Here is a 24,466-nt window from a genome sequence, read left to right on the forward strand (position 1 = left end):
GGCAAGTAAGGAAGACAACTTTTCTTGATCCCTGTTCCACTTGGCTGGTCATTTAGGGAGGAGATGCAATTAGATCTCAAATATAACATATTATTAACACATTTCTCAGGGAAGGGAACTTTCTATCTTTTTAAAAAGAAGCAGTGGTTAGACCACTTCTTAAACCCCCCCCCCCCCAGATCTACTTGAACCTTAATAATTAGAGACCAATTTCTAATCTTCTTTTCATGGGCCAAGTGATCAAGAGGGCAGTTGCCTTCTAATTTCAGGCAGTTTTGGATGACACATACTTCCTTGACCCATTTCAAAGTGGCTTCAGAGAAGGATACAGAGTTGAGACTGCTATGGTTGCCTAAGGTCCAAAACACACTGCAGAAATAATCTAGTTTGAGACTGCTTTAACTGCCCTGGCTCACTGCTAGGGAATACTGGGGATTGTAGTTTATTGTTGCACCAGAGCTACCTGACAGAGAAGGCTAAATGTCTCACAAAACTACAGTTCCCAGAATTCCTTAGCATTGAGCCAGGACAGTTAAGGCAGTCTCAAACTAGATTATTTCTGCAGTGTGTTTTGGAACTCTCCATCTTAGCATTAACAGAGGGAGTGTGTTTGTGTTGGTACTCTCAGCAGTGTTCAGTACCATCCATAATTGTATCCTTCTGGAACAGCTGGTAGGGGGTGGGAATCAGAGACACGTGTTCCAGTCTTACCTGTTAGGTAGGTTCCAGATGGTGGTGCTTGGGATAGCTGCTCCTCAAAAAAGGAGCTGTTATATGGCAGAACACAAGGTGCCATTCTATATCCAATCTTTTTTAATCTTCATGAAACTGCTGGGAGAGATCATCTGCAGGCATGGGGTGAGGTTCTGTAAGTATGGTAAGGACACCCCATATATATTTCTCAATACCTTCAAAAACAACTGAGGATAGTTTGTATCCTCTGAATGAATGCCTGGATGAGATAATAGGCTGGATGAAGAAAAACAAAATCAAACTGAATCCAGACAAGAGAGAGGTGCTTACTATTAATGGGCCTAATCTGGGTTTAGTGGTGTGCCAATCAGTTCTAGGTTGGGTTACATTCCCCATGAAAGACTGTGTCCACAGATTGGGAGTATTTCGGGAAACATCTCTTCAAATGTCAGTCCAGATGTGCTGGCCAGAAGTGCTTATTATCAGCTTCGGCTGATATGCCAATTGTGCCCCTTCCTAGAACTGGAAGAACTAACGATGGTAGCCCATGTTCTGGTAACCTCAAGACTATGCTTTTGCAATATGCTCTACACTGGGCGTTCTTTGTACCAAATTCAAAAACTTCACTTGGTTCAGAACACAGAACCAGATTGAAAGCTGGTACATCTAGGAATGAGTACATCACGCCAATATTAAAATCGCTCCACTGGCTGCCAGTTAGTTTTTGGGAAAAGTACAAAATGTTCATTATTACCTATAAAGCTCTACATAGTTTGGGTCCATGTTACCTATGGGATTGTCTCCTCCTGTATAATACACCCCATATATTCAGGTCCTCTGGAGGACACTTACTTCAACTAGCCAGGACTAGACTGGCAACTTTCATCCAGAGGATTTTTTCATCACCTGCCCCTAGACTGTGGAATGACCTGCTGGAAGAAACTGAACAGCTAAATAGGTTGTCTGAATTTAAAAGAGTATTAAAGGCCCGGTCCAGATGGGGGCGATAGGGTGCCCTTGTCATATGCGAGCGGTGGCGCTTCTAGACGCCCCTTGCACGTGACGAGGGTGTCAAAATGGCAGCACCCTATACAAATAGGCAGCGCCATCATTACATGATGTATGACTAGTGTCTGCATGCTGCGGCGCCATTGTGACATCACGAGTGCACCACTGGCGCACCGCAGCATCATAATGGCGCCACAAGAAGAACCCGCCTTTTGCAGATTCTTTTTGGTCCGCAGGGAAGTCCCATGGTCTGGAGGTTGCGGCTTCCCCAAGATCAAAGCTGGACGCCGGGAGTCCGTCCTTTTTGGACAGTCTGTCCTGTGCCAAAGACCCATCTCTTCTGGCAGATCTACCCAGTTGATATTAAATTATAATTTTTAAAAAAATTAAATTATGCTGGATGATTTTAATATTTCCTAGCTTTATGAGTTTCAACAGTGTTTTAGGAGTGTTTAAGAGTGTTTTAAGGGTGTTTAAGAGTGTTTTAAGGGTATTTAATAATGTTTTTACAGTGTTTAAATGATTTTATGTGTTTTAAGTTATGTTCTGTGAAGAATAAAAGATCCAGATCCCTTTTAAGCTCTGGCAACAGATGCCTGGTTCATATGTTTGTTCTCCAATGGGATTGTTTTACCTTGAAATTCAACCTGCCCAGTCAGTCATTTATATGAAATGGTCTCCATGCAATTGCAAATTCCTTTAAAAATAGAGCTTTGACAAATTGCAGTTATTACATATGTTGCTTCCCACATGAATCTGTACCAGCATTGTTGTTGCTGTTGTACTTTTTGTACTTCAAGTCATTTTTAACTTATGGCAACCCTAAAAAGAACCCTATAAAATGTGGCGGAGGGGCTGTGCAGACCACCCCTAAGGGATGATCTGCAGGCACCTCCATTTTTGCCAGATTCAGGCCAGTTCCTTTTTCTGTCCTGGAAAGGGTGCAATAGCCACGGCAACATAGCTTTATGGTGATCCTTTGCCATTGCATTGTGTGGACGCACACCGGAGAAGTGCTGTGATGCTGTGCGCTGAGTGGCACAGCATGTGGTGTCACGCTGCCTTGGGTGTCCTGTAGACGCTATGCCTCAACTCTCCCCCCAACCTGCCCTTTAAGGCCGGTGTGTACAGGGGGTTACTTAACGTAATCCAATGGGTCTCTGTGGCTGAGTGAGGATGTGAACCTTGGTCTCCAGAGACCTAGTCCAACACCCAAAGCACTATGTCACACTGGCTGTCTGCATTCGCATTGCTACATATCAAACAGTACCCAGCCTGCAAAACATATGAGCAGGGACTACCTAGATTGTGTTGTTAAAATTATACAGTAGGGTAGGGCAACTGTCTTCCAGTGGCACTCTACATATTAGACTACAAATACCTGCAGTCTTAGCTATCACAGTCAATGGTTAAGTATCATGAGAACTGCAGTCCAACACAACTGAGAGGGACACAGGCTGTCCATATATTATGTATGCATAGTATTAAATCTATAATATGACACAAGCATTCCATTATAAGGTGTTTTCCATTAGTTCTTGTGCTGAAATGGGTTTTATGTTATACAGTAACATTCTTGATAAGTTTTAATGTGCTGACCTTACTTGCTTTATGTACTTGACTCATTGTATTCAATGCGTCATACACTGGGCTCATTTTTTCCATTTATGAAGCATGTTTTCCACATATGATTTTGTGGCACCTGTTAATAATTGCATTTCTCTCAGTCTGGACAGGGCTTTTAAAATTTGCTATATTATGTGCCTGGGGATGAATACTTTAGTGTTGACAGTTCAATTGTTACACCAGAATACTGATCCTATGGACTGTTCATAAGGACTCATTTTCACCTATAGGAAGATTTCTCATTCAGCAAAGCCTCCAACAAATCTATTCTGAGGTAACCAGAACTATTTCCTCCTGCCTGAGGAACTAAACAGAAGCCCTCCAGAAGAAAGATACACTGATATAGAACACCATGATTTACTGCTATAACTACTGCCTTACAAAAGCATAAACACATTTTCTTTTATCTAATATTGGTTAGACTGTCCCAAACATTGAAAGATCCACAGGAATACTTTTTTAGGACAAGATATCACATTTCAAATTCACTGCATTACCACAGTGTAATATATTAGTGAAGTTTCTCTCACAGAAATAGGTGAAGAATACCTTTTGCTTAAGCGTAACAGTATGGGACCATAGCTTAGTTATGAAGCATAGGCTTTACATGTATGAGGTTATATGTTTAATCCTTAGTACAGTTAGCTCTTTTTGCTAATAGGTGAGCTGGGGTGGGGTGGAGCCATGTGTAAGTCTAGGAAATTTAGTCAACAAACTGATTCAAAAACCTGGGTTGACTTATCCCTGGGTCAATTTGCTCTACACTGGGCTTCTTTTGTACCAAATTTGGAAACGTCAGTTGGTTCAGAACACAGCAGCCAGATTGAAATCTGACGTACATTAACTCATATATATATATATATATATATATATATATAAAAGAAATCATCCCCTTCTCTGAGTAGAGTGGTGAAAGGCAAGAGTTTAGCCCTTCCCAGGAAAAAGGGGGAAAAAGATGATCCAAACAATTATCATCCAGTTAGTCTGACATCTATACCAGGAAACATTCTAGAGTAGATCATTAAACAGAGAGTCTGTGAACATCTAGAAAGCAATGCCATAATCACAAAAAGTCAACATGGGTTTCAGAGAAAGAAGTCATGCCAGACAAACCTGATCTCTTTTTTTGATAAAATTACCAGCTTGGTAGATGAAGGCAATGCTGTGGATATAGTATATCTTGATTTCAGTAAGGCCTTTGAAAAAGTTCCCCATGACATTCTTGCAAACAAGCTTGTAGAATGTGGGCTAGGCAAGGCAACTGTTACATGGATTTGTAATTGGTTGACCGGCCGAACCCAAAGGGTGCTCAACAATGGTTCCTTTCCATTTATTTATTTATTTATTTATTTATTTATTTTATCCCGCCTTTCTCCCAAAATAATAATAATAATAATAATAATTTGTTTTATTTATATACCGCTATTCCAAAGATCATAGCGGTGAACAGCAAGTAAGCTAATCAGCAAGTAAGCTAAAATGGGACGCAAGGCGGTGAACATATATAAACATAAGTTAAAATTGTACAACTGAAATCATAAAAATATAAAAATTACAAATATATTTTTTAAAAAACATACAGAGTTAAAATTAAAAAGTCCAAGTCCAACCCTCTCATCTCCCAATAAAACCAAGCCTGCCAGATCTCAAAAGGCCTGTTTAAACAAAAATGTCTTTGCCTGCCTACGAAAGGCCAGCAGTGAGGGGGCCAGCCTAGTCTCCTGTGGAAGGGAGTTCCACAGGGAAGGAGCAGCCACTGAGAAGGCTCTCTCTCGGGTCCTCACCAGGCGAGCCTGGGATGGTGGTGGGACCGAGAGAAAGCCTTCTCCTGAAGATCTTAGGGCTCTAAGGCTCTTCATTCTGGAGAGAAGTGACCAGTGGGGTCCCACAGGGCTCTGTCCTGGGCCCAGTGCTATTCAACATCTTTATCAATGACTTGGAGGACAAAATTGGGGGCATACTTATAAAATTTGCAGATGACACCAAATTAGGAGGAGTAGCTAATACCCCAGAGGACAGGATCAAAATGACCTGAACAGACTAGAAAACTGGGCCAAAGCTAACAAAATGAAATTCAACACAGAGAAATGTAAGGTACTGCACTTAGGGCGGAAAAATGAAATGCACAGATATAGGATGGGGGACACCTGGCTGAATGAAACTACATGTGAAAGGGATCTGGGAGTTCAAGTAGACCACACGTTGAACATGAGTCAACAGTGCGATGCGGCAGCTAGAAAGGCCAATGCAATTTTAGCCTGCATCAATAAAAGTATAGTGTCTAGATCAAGAGAAGTAATAGCGCCACTGTATTCTGCTTTGGTCAGGACCCACCTGGAATACTGTGTCCAGTTCTGGGCACCACAATTAAAAAAGGATGTTGAGAAACTGGAGCGTGTCCAAAGGAGGGTGACTAAAATAGGTCTGGAAACTATGCCCTATGAGGAATGACTTAGGGAGCTGGGGAAGTTTAGCCTGGAGAAGAGAAGGTTAAGAGGTGATATGATAGCCCTGTTTAAATATTTGAAGGGATGTCATATTGAGGAGGGAGCAAGCTTGTTTTCTGCTGCTCCAGAGACTAGAATGCGGAACAATGGATGCAAGCTACAGGAAAAGAGATTCCATCTCAACATTAGGAGGAACTTCCTGACAGTAAGGGCTGTTCGAAAGTGGAACAAACTCCCTCGGAATGTAGTGGAGTCTCCTTCCTTAGAGGTCTTCAAACAGAGCCTGGATGGCTATCTGTCAGGGATGCTTTGATTGAGAGTTCTTGCATGGCAGGGGGCTGGATTGGATTCTATGATTCCATGATTCTAAGCATAGAACATCTCTTTTCTCTTCGCTGTTGTGCCAGTTCTGCCATTTTTTTAGTATCTGGGTGGGAAAAGGCATTGGTGGCCCTCAAAGAAGCACTAAGAGGAATCAGGCTTTGAAGAATATATGTTCATCAGCTTTTCTGGGCTAAAATCAGGCAAAGCTATATTAAAGTTAAAGGCTATAATCACTGCTAACATAGGGGTGAAACAGATGGCCCAAAAGGGCTGCCCAGGGACTGCATGGGGCTCATTCACACCGGGGCCACAGCAGCTGCATGCAGCCAGCCCTGATTCAGGTTGCCACCGCAGTCTCCAAATGGCCCGACAAAACGGAGTGGATTTTCCCTCTCCTTTTTGGCCAGTTTTGGAAAAGAGCCACACCCAGAGAGGCTTCCGACCATGTTTGAGGTGTGTGTCATGTACACACCCCACCCCCAAAGTGGCCTGACAGCAGCCCTTTTGGTGCTGATTGAGGCCATAGTAACTTTGAGTTTGCTTTGTCTTTTTATCCTTTTTTATATTTCTGTGTTTTCATAGCCTTGCCCATGCCTAGTTGAGTATATATGGTGTGTGTGTATTTGTGTGTGTGTGTGTGTGTGTGTGTGTGATGAACTGATTCCCTTTGGTATGAAAGAATCTAAGGCGTGAAACAGACAGGAATTATAAGCCTGCTTCCAGGCAGCTTGGGGGTGTGGTGATCACATGATGCATGCCTTGAAGCCACACAGAAGCCATTCCAACTCAGAAAAGCCACTCTGAAAAGGAGCAGTAAAACACTGCTTTTTTCAGAACATTGTCTGGGATCATGGTGGCAAAGCAGTTTGGAGCCATGTGCATCTGTTTGCCGCAGTTCTAGGGCAAGGAGCTCTGGGGTGGCTCCAATCGACCCTTTTGAGGAGGTCTGTTTTACCCCTTAGAATACCTGTTTTACTGCCCCGGGATCCTTTCATTACTAAATATCTATTATGGTTCCACAGGACCCCATGGTAAAATGTTAGACCCAGGTACTTAAAGCTTTTAACTACCTCCAAGGGGCAGTCATCTATACTCCATCTACAATGGTGATAGTTGTGCTTAAAAACCTAGATTTTAGACTTGGCGACATTTATTTTGGGATCATTTCTAGAACAGTTGATGGAATATTTAACAAGAAGGTGCTTAAATTCCAGTCTTGGTCTGGACAAGATTACAGTATCATCAGCATACAGTTGAACTGGGACTCTTCTATCACCTAGTCTGGGTAGATGAACATTTTTGTCTATCAGCTTGGTTTCAAAATCATTTAGGTACAGGTTAAACCGGGTTGGTGAAGGATATAACCTTGTTTCAGCCCTCTGGACATAAGAATGGTTTCAGAGAATTGCCCCAGGTCACAGACTCTTACTATTTGTTGACTGTTGTTATAGAGAGCTTTGATTAGGGCAAGGAGTCTGATATCAAGAGCCCTGGTGGCACAGTGGTTAAATGCCTGTACTGCAGCCACTCATTCACAAACCACAAGGTTGTGAGTTCAATCCCAGCTGGGGGACTCAGGGTCGACTCAGCCTTGCATGCTTCTGAGGTCACTAAAATGAGTACTCAGTTTGATGGGGGCAATTAGTTTACACATTGTAAACCATTTAGAGACTGCTCAGTGTGGTATATGAAACCATATACAAATGAAGGTGCTATTGCTATATAGGTAATTATAGACTCTAACTGACCCACAACTTGTGCCTAGGGATAAAGCTGAAAGTGGCCTTTAAGTTTATAAATGCTGCACAATGTTTACCATGTGATGGCCTTGAATACCTCTCCACAAGGTGAGCTAACACTAAACTGTGGTCACTCATGGAATTATTATCTCTAAAGTCTGTCTGAGTCTCAGAAATAATGTTATTTTGTTTCAGAAAAAAGGGGTCAATCTAGAGGAAAGATGTCTACTATATAGTTTTCCCATTATGAACAGCAAACTTATTGGTCTATAATTCCTGGGATCAATAACTTGACTTTTTTTATATAGATGTAAGACAACAAGGTGTGGCCTGTACTGGTCTCCTTGTACTTAATAAGGGATGGTCTGAGAAGCTTTTTCTTATGCTGACAATCTTTGTCGAACCAGGATTTTGACAAAGTAGTAGAAAATGTCATTGGACCCTCTCAGGGGTTCAGTTTATAAATTAAACCAACTTGTAGGTCCTGAATCAGCTTATTGTTGGTTTTCATTGAAGAAGCTGGATAATCTTCAGTCAGTGTTTTAAATCTGCATGTAAGCATTGAGGTTGATGATAATCTTTCCTTCATTGTGATCCAGTGACCATTTAATGCAATTTATCTGTATCTTTATGCAATTTCTTTATTTCATATAAGTTTTTAAATTACAGCGAGTCCTGTATTGACTGTAAATATTGATTGATTAATTGAAGCAGAATTAGATGGGGTGGTGGTGCAGAAAGCCACTACAACTGAATGGCCAGGTTTGATAGAATCTGTAATGAGAAAACCGAAAACCAAAATCACTAGTGATATAGCAAAACTGAAGACGCACCAATGCTCTGTTCTTTCAAAAAAGGAGGAATTTGGAGGGGAGGGGACTGTTATTTGGTGAAGCAGTTCAGTGATCACCAGTTTTAAAATTTTGTATGGACTCAGTCCATATTAGGGTTGAGGGGCGCCCCTTCTCAACCCTAACATGCCCCTTCCTAACCCTACTACACCCCTTCGGCGCGTCTGTAATGTGCCTATATGTTTAACATATTAACTTGTTTCCCCAGGATATTGTGAAGCAACAGGTGATCAGACTGCAATTTTATCTACATTTACAAGGGATTATGCTTCACTTAAATTGGTGTCTTCCTACCTAGTAACAGTGTACACCACTGTCAAGTTGAAGGCTTTCATGGCTGGAATCCATAGTTTTTTGTGGGGTTTTCAGGCTATGTGGTTGTGTTTATTTATTTACTTACAGAGTTTATTCCTGACACAGAGTTTATTCTCTGTGCTCCTTCAGAGAATGCTGCACAATTTATAATTTTCATAATAGTACTGAATGAATATTTAGGGTGTTGCAAAGGCTGCTCCCCAACTCAACACTAATTAATTTTTAATAAAACAAATTAGTGTTTAGTTTTTGAGGTATGGTATACTCTGGTTATCTAGTTGTCTTGTTCTCCCTACATGTTCTCCACCTTACAAGGAGACAACACTGAGCACCATGAAGTATTCACACTTTTGACAGCGAAATGTGGCTGAACTTGATATCATGCTTTTCTTTGCCTGTCTGTATGTTGCTGACAAGTACTGTACCTTGTGTGTGGTGTGTGTGTGTGTGTGACAGGAGGAGAAAGAGGTTTTGAGAATGTCAGGATAGCCATTAATCCATATTTTGACAAAGACATTCCATGAAGGCTGAAATGCAGGAGAGAGAGCAGAGGCACTAAATGTGACTCAAGTATTCAAATGTGCTTTCTAACTGCTAGATCCCTAGACTAAATACTACAAACCCATCTTCTTAAGTCCTTCATCTGTCTCCAGCCTCTTCATGAAGCTTATAAACGTAAGCTCATTTCAAATAAGATTTCCCTATAAAATATTTAAGTCTGTTTGAGCCAGAACTTGGACAACATGAAGTTGCCAGATTATAGGGCAATGGAATATTTGCAGTTGAACAGTTTTCATAGACCCCAAATTTCTGCGTTTGCTCTGACATCATCATTGCCATTCTTACCACCACCACAATATGCACCACTTTTGCTCACATAAATCACTTTTGCTCGATTTGGCCCCTCTCAGATGGTTGTAATTCTGAGCCTATCTTTAGGACAATGAGTTTGCTTTATGAACAGTTTTGATGACATATTTGAGAATTTTGGCAGAGAGAAATAATTGTGCAGAGAAGCAATATTGTAAAAGATAGCAATAAATAAATAAATAAATAAAATTAAAAACTAAGAAGCAATTTTGTAATCCTTGCTCCTAGGCAACCCATCACTAGCAAATCTGGGATAGTGGATTTGTTTTGACTGCAGAACTGAACAGACAAATGGAACAGACAGATGGTATGATGTGTATTCATGATGCATGCCTTATATGTCTAGTGCATAGTGGGATACATAGCAATTTGTCTATTTCTATATCTATATTTGGGGGCAGAACTTAAAGTCCAGCAGTGTGAAGAGGCATAAAAACTTTCCTAATAATGGTGGAGTTTTCTATTTAGTTTTCAATAATTCACAGAGGGTAGTGTGGTGATGGATGTGTGCACCCCATGTGTATAATTTAGCAATTTTTCCATTCTAAGAATGAATCATATAGCCTTCAACAAATTCACCACTGAGAACTTATTTGCTATACAAAGAAGGATAACATTAGCACTTCCTTTGTCAAACCAGGATTAAGTTATGGACATGAGCAGAGTGGTGGGTATGAACTTAAAACATTTACTTGAGATATTTAACTCAGCTATTGCTTAACCAATGGACAGCATACAAATACTGTGCTGGTTTGACTCTTCTCACTGCATGGGGAAATTCTCCCGCCCATCCCCTCTTCTTTCCAAACTCTTTTTATCTAGAAGCCTGGTTGACTAAACAGAGAGAAAACAACCGCTTGTCAGCAATTGTGGTAAGCATTGTTCCACATAAAAGCAGCTATTTATCACACAGTGTAGAATCAACCAGCGTATGAAGGGGAAATACAAACCACCAGCTCCCCCCTCTGCTTGATGGAATATGCTTTTCTTTTCAGTTCAGTTTTCCTGCTTTGCGAAACATTCCTCATAATCTGCTCACAGGCCTCAGAGCAGAAACATAGGGAAATGTAACAGGTCCCATAACCAAGCTTAATAACCATTCCTTCCAGAGACAGAAAGCATGGTACATTGATCAATTGTTTAAGATGTAAATTAGGCAAATCCCATGTTCAAATCTCACCCTGGTCATGAACTTACTAGGCAGACTTTGCCATGTTTTAGTGCAACGGTGGAGTAACTTAATTTCACAGACATCTCAGGAGAACATTCCAGTGGTGGTTAGAGTCAAACAAATTACCAGAATATTTTAGTTGTAAAGCCCTCAGTGCCTTGGGAGAGGGAATTCTCTTTGTATTGGGAAAAGCCTTACAAAATCTGTGAAAGCACCAAATGGTGTGAAGAGGGCATAGCTAATTGGAAAAATCCAGGGGGTAGATTGGCAGTCCAGGAGGGCCAGATTCTTAGTCTCAGTTCTCCCTTAATTCAAAGTTTGGGAATAATAATGCTGATTTTACTTACAGGAATGTCCCAAGAGTTGGGCTTGATATTACACTGACCACAGGTAGGACACCACAATGAAATCTCCTGCATCCCCAGCACTACTTAATTCACTGTCTGAACTGGGTTCATGAACTAATGAGAATGTTTGAAGTAGAGATGAAAAGCAAAGAATTCAACAGGTTCATACCTCTGTAGGAAAATACCATGGGTCCTTGGTATCTACTGGGCTTTGGTTTCAGGACCACCACTCCTCTCATGGTTACCAAAATCTCTGGTTGTGCATGTCCTATTATATACAATGGCATAGTGAAATGGTGCTCTGTATATAAAATGGCAAAATCAAGGTTTGCTTTTTGCAATTTTAAAAAAAAGTTATTGATGGTTGAATCCATGGATGCAGAATCCGTAGATATGGAGAGCTAACTGTACAAATTTACACTTCCTGTCACTGGCATGGGGACATTTTCACACACACAAAAGAACATTTTTTATTATGTAACCCCCCCCCCCCCAATTATTATGTAATACATGTGGGTTTCTTTGAGAAGAACTGGCTTTATATACTCCCCCCCCCCCGCACTTGTACATATACATACAATCCTCATGTGTCTGTGGAAACAGGGCTTGTGCAAGACCCCATTTTTGGTGCAAAAATCACCAATATTACACACAACTCCCTGTTTTCTACAGTGCTTGTTAAGATGCCTAAGTGCTGTTCTGATAATACAGCAGAGGGACTAAAACAATACTTTGGATTAAATAAAACTTCTCACATGGTCTAAAGTATTGTCTGGGATGCTATGAAGGCTACCACTAACATATTACAAAAATTTGACACAACATAAATGTAAATTGGCATGTATGTAGAATTTGCAAAGTGATATAGAAAAATCAGCAGAAAAATGTTAACAAACGGTATCTTTTAAAATGTATAAATACAGGCAAAGTATTATGATCTTGATAGTTGAGATTGGCAAAACTGCACCTGCACTGCAGAAATAATCCATGACTCAGTACTATGGAATTATGGGAATTGTAGTTTTGAGAGACATTTAGCCTTCTCTGTCAGAGAGCTCTGGTGCACAATAAATTGCAATTCCCAGAATTCCACAGCATTAATCTACAGCAGTTAAAGTAGTGTCATCCCAGATTATTTCTGCAGTGTGAACACAGCCTTAAAGCACTTTCATATATGAATCAAAAGTAATATGAACACAATACTACTTGGGATATACACATTGGTGTTTATAAGTCTTATGACCACTTTGAGCAGCACTTTCAGAGTTTTTCAGAAATACAATATAGGTGATTTTTAAAAAAGGCAATCTAAATGTGGCTTGTCTCTGCTCTAATTAGAACCCCTTGTTCTAGCATTAAGGTTAGCATACTGAATTGAAGACAATGGACATTTTACTAGTTTGAATTAAGAAGATATGGCTTTATTTTTAGCAACCCCTAGTGAAGACCTAACACAAACATTTTCAAATGGTTATATGGATGTCTGTGAGGAATACTAAATTGCAACTTAGAAGCTGGAGTGTTTCTAATTTTGCAGGTCAAATATGATGCCTTCCAACTGAAGCATTTTTAGCATTCATGTTGGAAGATGACAGAAGACTATAGGTTCATCTGGAAGTTCCTTATGACAGAAGACTGAACTGATAGAACTGAACTTCTCTAGAGTGTCAGAAAAACATCTCTGGAATTCATATTGAATTCTTTTATCATACCTACACTGGATGCCTAGAATACTCAGGGATACAAAGTATTCTTAGCTATAGCTCTACAAATGCAATGAAGTAAAGCCTAATTGCGTCATGTGAATAAGACCTCTGGAAAAAAACCCATTAATATAACCATAATCCAAGTTGATGCTCCAAATACAGAGGCAAAAGAAGAATAGATTGAAAGATTCTATGCAGGAGTTCAAGAGGAAATTGATCATGCACCAAAACAGGATTTCCTCTTAATCATAAGTAACTGGAATGAAAAATAAGAAACAGAGCAGAATCCAAGATTGTAGGAAAATTTGGCCTAGGATCAAAGAACATTGTCAGAGAGGATTGCAAAAAGACACTATCTGCAGCCAAAAAGAAAAAGAAGCCTCTATGGATGATGGATGAAACTCTTCAAGTAGTGAGAAGCAAAAGTAAAAGGTGGCAGAAATAGAGTCATACCCCTGAATGCCACTATTCAAAAACTTGTGCACAGGGACTATAATGATCAATCCAGAAATAGAAGGTTACAACAAAAAAAGAAGATTAACAAAACAAAAGTCATGAAAACAGGTGATGCACATAACTTTAAAGCAGGCAGTGAAGACATTGAAATAGTTCAAACATTTTCCATACCTTGGCTGAGTCACTAATCAGAGTGATGACTGCAGTCAAGAAATCAGAAGAATGGGTCTTGGAAAGGCAGCTGTGATGCAACTAAACAAGATCCTGAAGTGTAGAGATATATCACTGAATACAGAAATTAGCATTGCCCATGCCATTGTATTTCCTATTTCTACGTATGGCTATGAAAGCTGGAGAATGAAAAAAACTGACAGGAAGAAAATCAACTCATTTGAGATGTGATGCTAAAGAAGACTTCTGAGGATGCCATGGAGTGCTAAAAAGACAAATGAATGGGTCTTACAGCAGTGCATGCCTGAATTCTCCCTGAAAGCCAACTGAGTCTGTTGTACTTCAGATATCTCATGAGAAGATATGACTCACTAGAAAAGATGGTAATGCTTGGTATGGTGAAGCACAGTAGGAAAAGAAGAACACATTCCAGATGGATAGGCACAAACAAGAGAGCCACAGCCCTTGGCTCGCATTCACAAATGCGCTATAAATCAAAGTCAACTTGAAGGCAGCCAACAAAAACAAAATCACTCATGCTAGTAAGGTAGCTTCCATCTCTTCCGGCAGGCCTTTCCAGACTAGACCACCTCCATTTACTTGCCTCCCTTTCTCCACTTTTTCTCCTTTTTTCTCCATACTCATTTCCATCCTATCTGGACCCTGCTATAAACTTCCTACAAATCTCCTACTTAGTTTAACTGTTGTTTTATACTATTGTTTTAACGTCCTTCTGGTTTCATCTCCTTTTAGTATTACTATGTTTTATACTGGGGGGGGGGATAGGGTTTTTTTTAGAATTTTTAACTTTATCTTGCTTTATTGTTGTAATCCACTTGGATTCCGAGTGATTAAGCAGAATATAAATTATTATTATTATTATTATTATTATTTACTGAATTGCCTGGTTCAGCTGATTGGATAGTATGAAGAAAATGTAATTTATACAGTCTTAGGGAATTTTAACAGAAGATGAAACAATTGTCTGTGAAGAGTTGGAACAACCTTTCCACCTATATAGGATTAAGTATCTTAATTTTCCCCAAATTAAAAGCTTCCTAGAACAGGTACAAATAAAACAGGTACAGGTACAAAAATAAAATAATTTCATCAAAGATTTTGATCAAATGGCTGTAGATGTGACTGCTAATTACAATGGAATACCAACTAGATGTCACAATCTTCTTAATAAAACAACTATTAAACCAAAAGAACCCAAATTATGAGAGAATAACTGGGCCAAAGTATGGTCTCCAAAACTATTTCAATCTGTCCCACCACTAATTTGGGAAAGAGTTTTTACACATATGGTACAGACCACTTCAGATTTCTAGAACTGAGGCTTCAGGATCATGACTATGTTGGCAGGATTAGGGCTCTAGTGGCACCCACTGGCAAATATTTGGTTCTTTTCAACTTTTGTAAAATAAGATTTTAGCTGCAGTTTTCTTAGAAATTACTCTAAGCCATTATGGGTCCCATGCCAAAAGGAAGACTGGGTATAAAATGGATGAATGAATGAATAAAGAAGTGTTAGGACTGCCAAATTAGCTTTGTAATCATATATACTTTTTTTTCTGTTTGAAAGAAATCAGGATCCCAAGTTAGCCTGTAAGATTTTTATGAAGGGAACAACGCAGTTTTAAATAAAGGCCTTGAGAGATTTTGCACTGAGGCACCCCACCTGATAAAAGCTGAAGGTTGGAAAAATGTGGACAACTATTCATTATTTGTATGGTATAAAAGGATATGGTTTATTAGACATTATGAAAAACTTGTTTAACAATAGTATATTGAGTAAACCAGATGCATTTTTATGTAAGATGGTATCCTTTTATTAAATATGTTAAAGATAAAAATAGATATTAGAGTTCCAGATAAACACGGAGCAGGATGGTTTAAATTAATGTAATCTGAAAAGAAAACTAACTTAGGTATATTGCAGCAAAATATCTCCCAAATGCCAAATTTCCTCCATGCCCCCAATACTGCCTATGAAAGCTAAGGCCTATAATGATTGTTGTTTGGTACACTCTTTACAGTGTCAAGTTCCACACTACTGGAAATAAATACAGTGAATTTCAAGATGGTAATTCTGTCAACAAAATCTTCATTTCTTAGGACTGAACTATATTCTCTTTTAAATATGTGGTATGTGGCTGAGCATCTTTTCTTGTTTACTTAAAATAAGTGTATATCTGGGAACCTGAATGGAATTGAAACCACAATGTATGTGCAGCTACTTCTTCCACAGTAGTCTTTCTCTTTTTGAATTCATCCCTACTCCATGCATGTAGGAGCTAAACAAAGATAGGAGAAAAAAACCTCCATTTGCTCCAAAGGAGTTTTTCTTCCTTAACTCATGGGTGCAGGTGGTGTGTGTGAGCAGACAGCAACTAAATGTGTGCTGCCCAACATTACAATGATGATCCAAATCTGTACTGAATGTCCACAAGCTTTTTTCATAAGTAATAAAACATATGGAGGCTGCACAGTCTCTTATGCATGTTGTGTAGTGCAGTGTTTAGATACTCAAGAATCAATGTAAACTCAGCAATACTGGAGTAAGTGTTTATAATCTAAGGTCATACATGGACAATAAAGCTGCTGTAGGAATAGCTGAAATGAGAAGAAATCCAACAGGTCAAAAAAGGAATAGCCAGAAGCTACTTTTAAAATGGATGAAAATTATTTGTTCTCCTCTGTAGCTGATTGCTCCTAGACAAACTGTCTAAAGAAGCCCAAATCTTTAATTTGCCTCTCTCTAACAGCTGCTTCTGATGGTACCACAAATAGATAAATTATAGTTTTCAGACTGTCATTTCATTCCTTTCACCTATAATTCTTGAATTACAGTCTGTCTGACCAAGACAGTCTGTCTGACCAAGAGGGTTTTTTTTAAAATAAAAAAACCCTACTGCACCTCCATCTCCCCATGGAGGAGGATGAGATGGATAGGAATACTTTTAAATATACAGAAACAGTAGTGAGCTTTGGAAACTTTTTATCAAATAAAGAACATCCGGCTGGAAATATAAAACAGCATAGAATGTGTACCATAAAAAACAGTTAGTTGAAGATATCAGAAGCATAAGAGGAATAATTGGCTAAGTCTTTGGTGTGGGCATCCTTCTGTTCTACCTTCTGGCTCTTAAGTATTGGTCCATGGTTTTTCATGGACAAAGAGAGATTAGAGGAAACAAACATTACTAGGGAGTGCCTAGCCAATAAAAAATACAGCTGATTTTTTAAAAGAAATTTAACCTGTCTTGATTATGACACTACTGATATTTTTCACTTTAGCATTTATTGCTTTTTATTGAGATGCAAAGACAGCTTTGGTTTTAGGAAGTTTATTGTAAGATCATTTGAGGTTTTTTGACAGGTACTCATGTAAGTTAAAACAGCAACAGAATGATTTTCTATAAGGGTTAAAACTGCATTAGGTTCAAACAATATGAAACTGAAATATCAAATTCAGCATCCAACAAAAATAGACATTCTGCCTTCACTGATGAATGAACTACATTTTTTAAGGCAGGGAATACAGTGAAGATGGCTCACATTTGTCATCATCTCTGGCAACTGAGTACATGGAAAGAGCTTACTTGAATTATTTTCTAATGATATTAATGCAAAACAGGCTGATCTTTGTACTGTACCTTGGAGACCTGATAACATGCCTCACCTGCTCCTCTTGAGCAGACACAGAAGATGCTGGACCAACTGCCTTGAGCTAATTTTGTCACTGCTTCTTCCAATTCATCTGGCAAGAGAAAGGAGATGCAATGTGATTAGAATGCATCTTTCAACATATAAAAGCAGAAAACAGCATAGAGGGAGCTGTGGAATTGTTGGGTATGTATATTTAGGTTAAATTGTCACTTTCGATTTCAGCAACATTTTTTAAAGGTTAATGCAAAGCATGAATGAATAGTTTTACCAGGATTGTGGTTTCTGAGAATGGATGGTTTAAAGATTTCCTTTCCCTACTATGATCCTAAACAGCAACAACAACAAACATACAGGCCTCTGTGCCTACTGTTACTTCTTTAAAATACTGACTTTGTTCCAAGCAACATGTAATGTTCACATCTGCATATATATTTATGCATGTATGTATATGTGCACACATACATGCATACAATATTTCAGCATTTTGCAAACCATTGAAAATTGCAAATTCTGCTGCTTCAACAGTAGTTCATCCTGTATCTCCACATCCTATCACAGCCACTTTGACTAAATAAGGCTATGCAGGCTGTAAAACGTTTCATTGCCAAAGACAGTTGTGGATTTTGACAGCAGAAAGGCAAGTTTGGATGAACTCATCCCAAAAGTGTAATCAAAGGTTCCCCTTTCCTCCCACATCCATTAATAAACATCATTTGGTTCTATGACAAAAACAAAAGCACTTAGGCCCAAAACACACTGCAGAAATAATCCAGTTTGAGACTACTTTAACTGCCCTGGCTCAATGCTAGAGCATTCTGGGAACTGTAATTTTGTGAGACATTTAGCCTCCTCTGTCAGAGAGCTCCAGTGCCACAATAAATTACAATTCCCAGGATTCCCGAGGACTGAGCCAAAGCAGTTAAAGCAGTCTCAATTTCAATTATTTCTGCAGGGTATTTTGGATCTTAGACAAGCTCTTGTAGAAAACACAATATGTAGGTCCCAAAATGGTGCAATGGGAGTAGGGACAATATTGCATGCCATCTGCGGGAGCCTTTGCAGTGTGTAATAAACCTCTTTCATCCCTTTCTCTTTACAGGAGATGCAATAAAGTCAGGCTGCACCTCCTATTAAGCAGAATAAGACCTCAAGCAGCAAATGAAATGAGACAAGAAAACAGTAAGATGCTGGAGGCACAGCTGTATAAATTGTACAGTCTATGTTGAGTCCCAGTTAGCTAGCCTGATATCCTTAGGTACAGTTGAGTACACTGTGCCTGTAGTGCTCAATTAAGATCAGTTGTCTTTCTGGTCAACAAGCTACACACTACCTCAAACCACATAGTATCTTGTGTTGCCCCCTCATAGGAAAGGTTCAGATATGCACACCTGTAGGTGCTAATATGGAGGAATGCATAGCCATTGGAGCTAGCCCCCTTCCATTGCTGTCACAGGCCACATTCATGTACCAGATACCACCATGGTAAAAATACTTTCTCATCATCCATAGGGTACATAAGGATACAAAAAATTCTGCAAAAGTATTGCTGTATACACACATGAGGGGAGTATTTAGAAAATCAGTCCCTACTTGCATAGAAGGTACATATCGTCTGCTCCCATAATAGCCAAAACCTGGAAGTGCAAGTGATGCAGGTGTTGGCAGAAAGGGCATGGCTACAGCACATGGTTGGAGTCTGGGGAAATGTAGCTTGCATGCCCCTGGTGACCAGCCTTGCCTCTTATTTCTAAACATCAGGATGGGGGAGAGAGTGAGCTTTGTGTAAAATAACCCAAAATGAGCTATATGTTTTGCAAGTTTTACATTACAGCATACCAAAAGATTAGGCTTATTATCTAAAATTGGTAATATAAAGAATTGGCTACATCAGTGTCATTTTTCATCTTGTATCATTTGAGTACAGAAGCCTTACAAATTATTCCAAGTCCCCCTACACAAAGAGAATGAAACAGTGATATAATTATGTATCTATTTGCTTGAGATCGTGTGTTCCTTTCTCCGAACTGAGATTTTCTTTTACAATTTACTGTTGCTTCTTGGAAGGGTAGTTTACAAAAGAAATATTGTTACTAGGCTATTTGGCAGACCATATCTCCCTCTATAAGTTGGCTTAGGATTTGAGACCATAAGGAGAAACCTTTCTCTCAGTCTCGCCATCATGGCAAGTATAGTTGGCGGACACAAAAGAGGGCCTCCCCAATGGCTGCACCTAGACTCTGGAACTCACTTCCCGGTGTAAATTGTCTTTTGAAGATGGGTTGGAATTCTTGGACATGTTATTTAAAAGCTGAGAACCCTTTCATGTGAGTAAAAATGTTGTGTTGACTGGAAATAAGGTACAGAATGTTTGTGGACCAATTTGTGATTACTTCTTTTGTCCTGTTTGTAACTACTGATTTGACTCTACGTGGCTGGTGAACTTTGTTTTAAATCATGTAGTTTTAAATCATGTAGTCATGCATTAAAAGGACAGCTTCAAATCTGAGTTCAAATGTCAAGGAAGCAGCAATGGAGTCATTCTGGTGGGATAGTGTACATACCCCTGCCAAAAAAACAAAAACAAAATGGTTCATAGAAAACCATTATCTGATTAAGATTACCCTGTTTGTTATCCTAAGTGACCAATGATAATTTCATGCATTATACCCATATTTGTATACCTAAGATGTTTAGGGCTATAACTAAAGAAATGAGAATGTAGCAAACCAGTTTCAATGGGGCCTCATACTAATCGTAAAATATTTTATATTTTTAACATTGGCAGGCCACTGAAGAAGACGTCAGTCGAAACGCGTCTGGCCTTTGGTTTTTATTATTTGAATTGATATAATTTTTATAATTGTCAAAGAAAAAAGGGGGGTTTCTCTACCCTTTCTGTTGTTAGCACACAACGTGACTGTACTGAATTCAAAAGCCGCCAGAACCCTTCGGTTGTTTTGTTTGGTTTTTATCTTGGGTTTTTTCGGTTATAGGGACTTTGGTTGGTTTGGCCTGTACTCTAACTCCATCTGAAATTAAATAATTCCCACTCTCATTTTAAATGAATGTTTGAAACAAATGTTTTATATTTTTAAAAAGCAAAATTAAATGACAACAGTGAAAGACATACATCAAATTTATGAAATCTTTTGTTACAAAGTATTATGAATAAAGCAACTTTTAAAGAGTTCACATGATTGTCATCTATACTGAGATATTTTATGGTTAGTCAATTTTGATAAAGTGGCAACATTTCAGATTCTGATCTATCATTCCATAACTGGGCAGATAGCTTTTCTGGCACTCGGCCTCTCTCTGTTCCTCTTCATTTCAGAGGTTTGTGTTTGCCAAAATATAGAAAACTGACATTCATATATTCATCTCTCTAAATTTGGCTTAGCTTCCCCTAAAATTTCTGTGTTATGCCTTACCTCATAGACACAGACATATATAGACATCAACACACCTCATTCCCATGCAACTTTGTGGCTACCCTTTGCCAATACAATATATGGAGATTCCCTCCACAATTCAAGATAGATTGCACCATACCCCAAAATGTGTGCAAAGCTGCTCTTATCTCAAGATAGCAAGGGTAAACTCAAGAAGAGAATCCTGAACATTTTAAGCATTCCAGAGGTGTTTCTTATTACTTTGGCCCTTTTCCTGCTCTCTAGAAAAGGAACATTTCACTGTATTTAAATAGTTGTTGCTAGGGAACCAAAGAATGTAGCGATCATAATAAAAATTGTCTGCAAACAAAGTGGTGGAAAGACAAACTTTTACTCAAATGGGAAGCGATTTTCCCTTTTTCTTAATGAGGCCATCTTAAAAGGCAATACAGTATAAATTAGCTTACAATTTGTAAACCACTTAGGGAGTGCTTAAGTGCACTGATACAGTAAGCGATATAGAAATGTACTTGCTATTGCTTTATAAATCATTCTTATTCTTTGGTCTAGCTGTTTTCTCCAATAGAGAGCACTTTCCACATCTGTTGGGTGTATATGCAGTCAAGTTCAAGAGTGAGCCTTTGGCTCAGGCATTTTCCCTTTCCCGCCAACTAATTCCCTGTACTGAGGTTTTAATGTAATTTATGAGCACAAATAAGACCAGCTCAAGGAATTAGTATGCCTCCATTAAGGAGACAACTGATCATGTGAACAGGACCTATTACACAGGCACCTGCATGTGCAAAGCCCAGGTCATGCTAAACATGCCACAAACAGATGAGGAATGCACAGTAGGGACATAAATGTACACTCATTTCATCCCTAAATGCAAGAATGAATAGATCATCCAAGAATCTTCCGACTGTACATGTATCAGAGGGTTTCTGTGTAGTTTTTGACCACTGTTCACAATCCAGGATGATTGTGGTGGGCAATTCTCCCGTACAGAAATAGACATGTTTTTTCTGCACAGATATTTGACTGCTCTAAAAATCACTTTTTCCTACTCATGCCTCACATATAAGTAGCAAAGAAAGGAATAAAAATGAAGGGTGTCCTTGTATTCTTACGGGCAGAGGACAGATGCTGACACCACTTGATGGAATTAAACAACAGGCCACAACTCTATAACAGAACCCATCAGCTAAAACCAGTGAAACAATTATTCTAACTTCCATGAGATACTAAAGAAACTTGAAGGTCCTTCTAGCACTCTGTATCATCATCATGGTCATTGACATCATCACAATCACCATCACCATCATTTGTTACTTCTGAGTGCCTTCGAGCGACCCTAAACTGAACCTATTCTGGGGAATTCTTGTCAGAATTTGTTCAGGCAGGGTTTGCCCTTGCCTTCTTTAGAGACTGAGTGAATGTGACTTACTTAAGGTCCCTCAGGGGCTTCCCATGACTGAGTAGGGATTTGAACCCTGGTTCGTATGTGCTAGCCCAGAGTGCTAGCCCAGCACTCGAACTATTATACCATGCTGGCTCTCCATTATCATCATGGCAGCTTACAATTTAAATCAAGTACAATATAGTGAACTCATACAAAATGTCAACATTATAATAAAATCAAACAATCAAAATAATAAAAAGCAATTTTAAAACACAATGAAAAACAGTACAATACCCTATAAAATGTTCTTTCTTTTAACAGAATCAGTTCTCAGAATCCCATCTGATTAAAAACTAATTATCTGCTGACAAAAAAACGCAAGGATAGTGCCATTCTAGCATTCCAAGGAAGGGAATTTAAGATCCTGGAGGTAGCCACTGAGAAGGCCCTCTCTCACAAATCTCAGGGCACAGATTGGCTCATGTGGGGATGCAGGAGACAGCAGTTTGTCAGACAACCTTGCCCAAGCTATATAGGGCATTCTAGGACACAACATATAGTGAAGCTTGGCATCTACTTGGTGAGTCATGATAGTCCATTCCTCTTATAAAGATGGGCACCAATTGTAGCTTCATAGTCATAGTTGGGTGTAAGAGCTTTGCTGTCAGGCCAGTCCATGATCCACTCCATCTTAGTGACTCTCCTGCTGTCCATTTAAACCCAAACCAACCTTCTAAACATTTCTTCACTGTCACAATATTGGTGTAATTTCCCACAACTATATAAAAATGTACTTGGAGTCCTGAAGTCAGGTCACAGCAGATAGATGTTTTACTCTGGAGCAAAAGCAGGGGTAAATCCAGATCTGCACCCTAGCATGGGGAATAGGGGCATTTTACCTTTCTTCCACTCTAGTCCTAATCCAAACTGTAGGTATAGTGGCCACAGTCCAAACTGGGACCCTCATAGGGGTTCCCTTCCTTTTTTAAAAAATCAAGATACATCTCAATTCAGAACACCTTTAGCATCAAACAACAAAATGGGGGGGGGGAGATGTTTTGTCTAGTTTTGTGTTTAAAGTGATGTGTGCTTTGATCTTAAAGGGTCAAATGTGGATCATTCTAACAGCAGATTTTGCAGTTCAGATTTCGGTACAACAGGGATATGCAGGAACTGTTAGCAATAGGATTTGCTATTCTTATAGAAAATACTTAGTTTACATTGTAATTTCTTTGATAATCTGCCTTACAATTTTATATGATGCCAAATTAGAGACTGTGGAGAGACACTGGCAGATTGGAATGTTCGGAGCATTGACCGGGAGACAGGCTGGCAAAAAGGTGAGGGCCTGCCTGATGAGTGGCTATAAAAAGGAAGATGAGTTGTTGAGAGTTAGATGAGTGTGTCGAGAACTGCTGAGAACAGTTAGAACTACCAGAGGTGCAGATAAGAGTTTAGCCTCCATAGGATTCAGATTCTTATGTAAGAGAGGAAAGATTTGAAAAGGACAAAGGAAGTCCAGTGACATTAGAGGAGTGTGTTCTGGGAGAAACAAGTCAGTGAGGGAACTTGAACAAAGTAAATATGTAGCATCTGAAGTGAAATACAGCCGGCCCTTCTTATACACGGATTTTTTATACACAGATTCAAACATCCACGGTTTGAAAATTTTCAAAAAAAGTATAAATTTCAAATATCAAACCTTGATTTTCCATTTTTTATAAGGGACACCATTTTCCTATGTCATTATGTTTAATGGGACTTGAGTATCTATGGATTTTGTTATCCTCAGGGGATCTTGGAACCAAACCCCAACGTATAATAAGGGTTCACTTTATATATTGCAACAACAAGCTTCAGAACCAGCTACCAAGAAAGATACTATCGTAAGTTCTGCATGCAAATAAAAGTTATTTTCTTTTTGTTCACAAAGAAGTGGCCTGAAGTGATTTATGTATAACATCAAAATACACTACTAAGACTAATAAAAACATTTAATAGCAGAGACACTTAAGTTAGTACAAGGGCCAAGGGTTAGAAAGATAGCTCTGAAGGAAAAGAAGCCTCAAGCTATTTAGGATAAGGCAGGAGAAGAATCCTGCGTAACCCATCCTGTGATGTGAGGGGATTTGAAAGATCTAGTGTGAGAGATCTGAGAGATCCAGTTGTCACAGAGACTGATTTCATCCCCCTCTTTGTGGGTCTTAGGAGCTTATCATACAACACTGTTATACTGCAATTTTACTGCATTAAGTATATGGATCTTATCACGA

At 39.1% G+C, this 24,466-nt stretch overlaps 1 long non-coding RNA gene across 1 annotated transcript in view; it reads right to left on the reverse strand.

Moving 5' to 3' along the window:
* The window catches only part of LOC149316910 (uncharacterized), a 117,435-nt gene that overhangs the window by 38,112 nt on the left and 54,857 nt on the right, over positions 1–24,466 (reverse strand). Inside the window, exon 2 of the long non-coding RNA XR_016280547.1 lies at positions 17,387–17,490. This is a non-coding gene — a long non-coding RNA (uncharacterized LOC149316910). The remainder of the gene's footprint in view (positions 1–17,386; positions 17,491–24,466) is intronic.

The sequence above is a fragment of the Sceloporus occidentalis genome, unplaced genomic scaffold (genome assembly GCF_023333645.1).
Source record: "Sceloporus occidentalis isolate IW3139 unplaced genomic scaffold, rSceOcc1.0.p SCAF_3, whole genome shotgun sequence".
Classification (NCBI taxonomy): domain Eukaryota; kingdom Metazoa; phylum Chordata; class Lepidosauria; order Squamata; family Phrynosomatidae; genus Sceloporus; species Sceloporus occidentalis.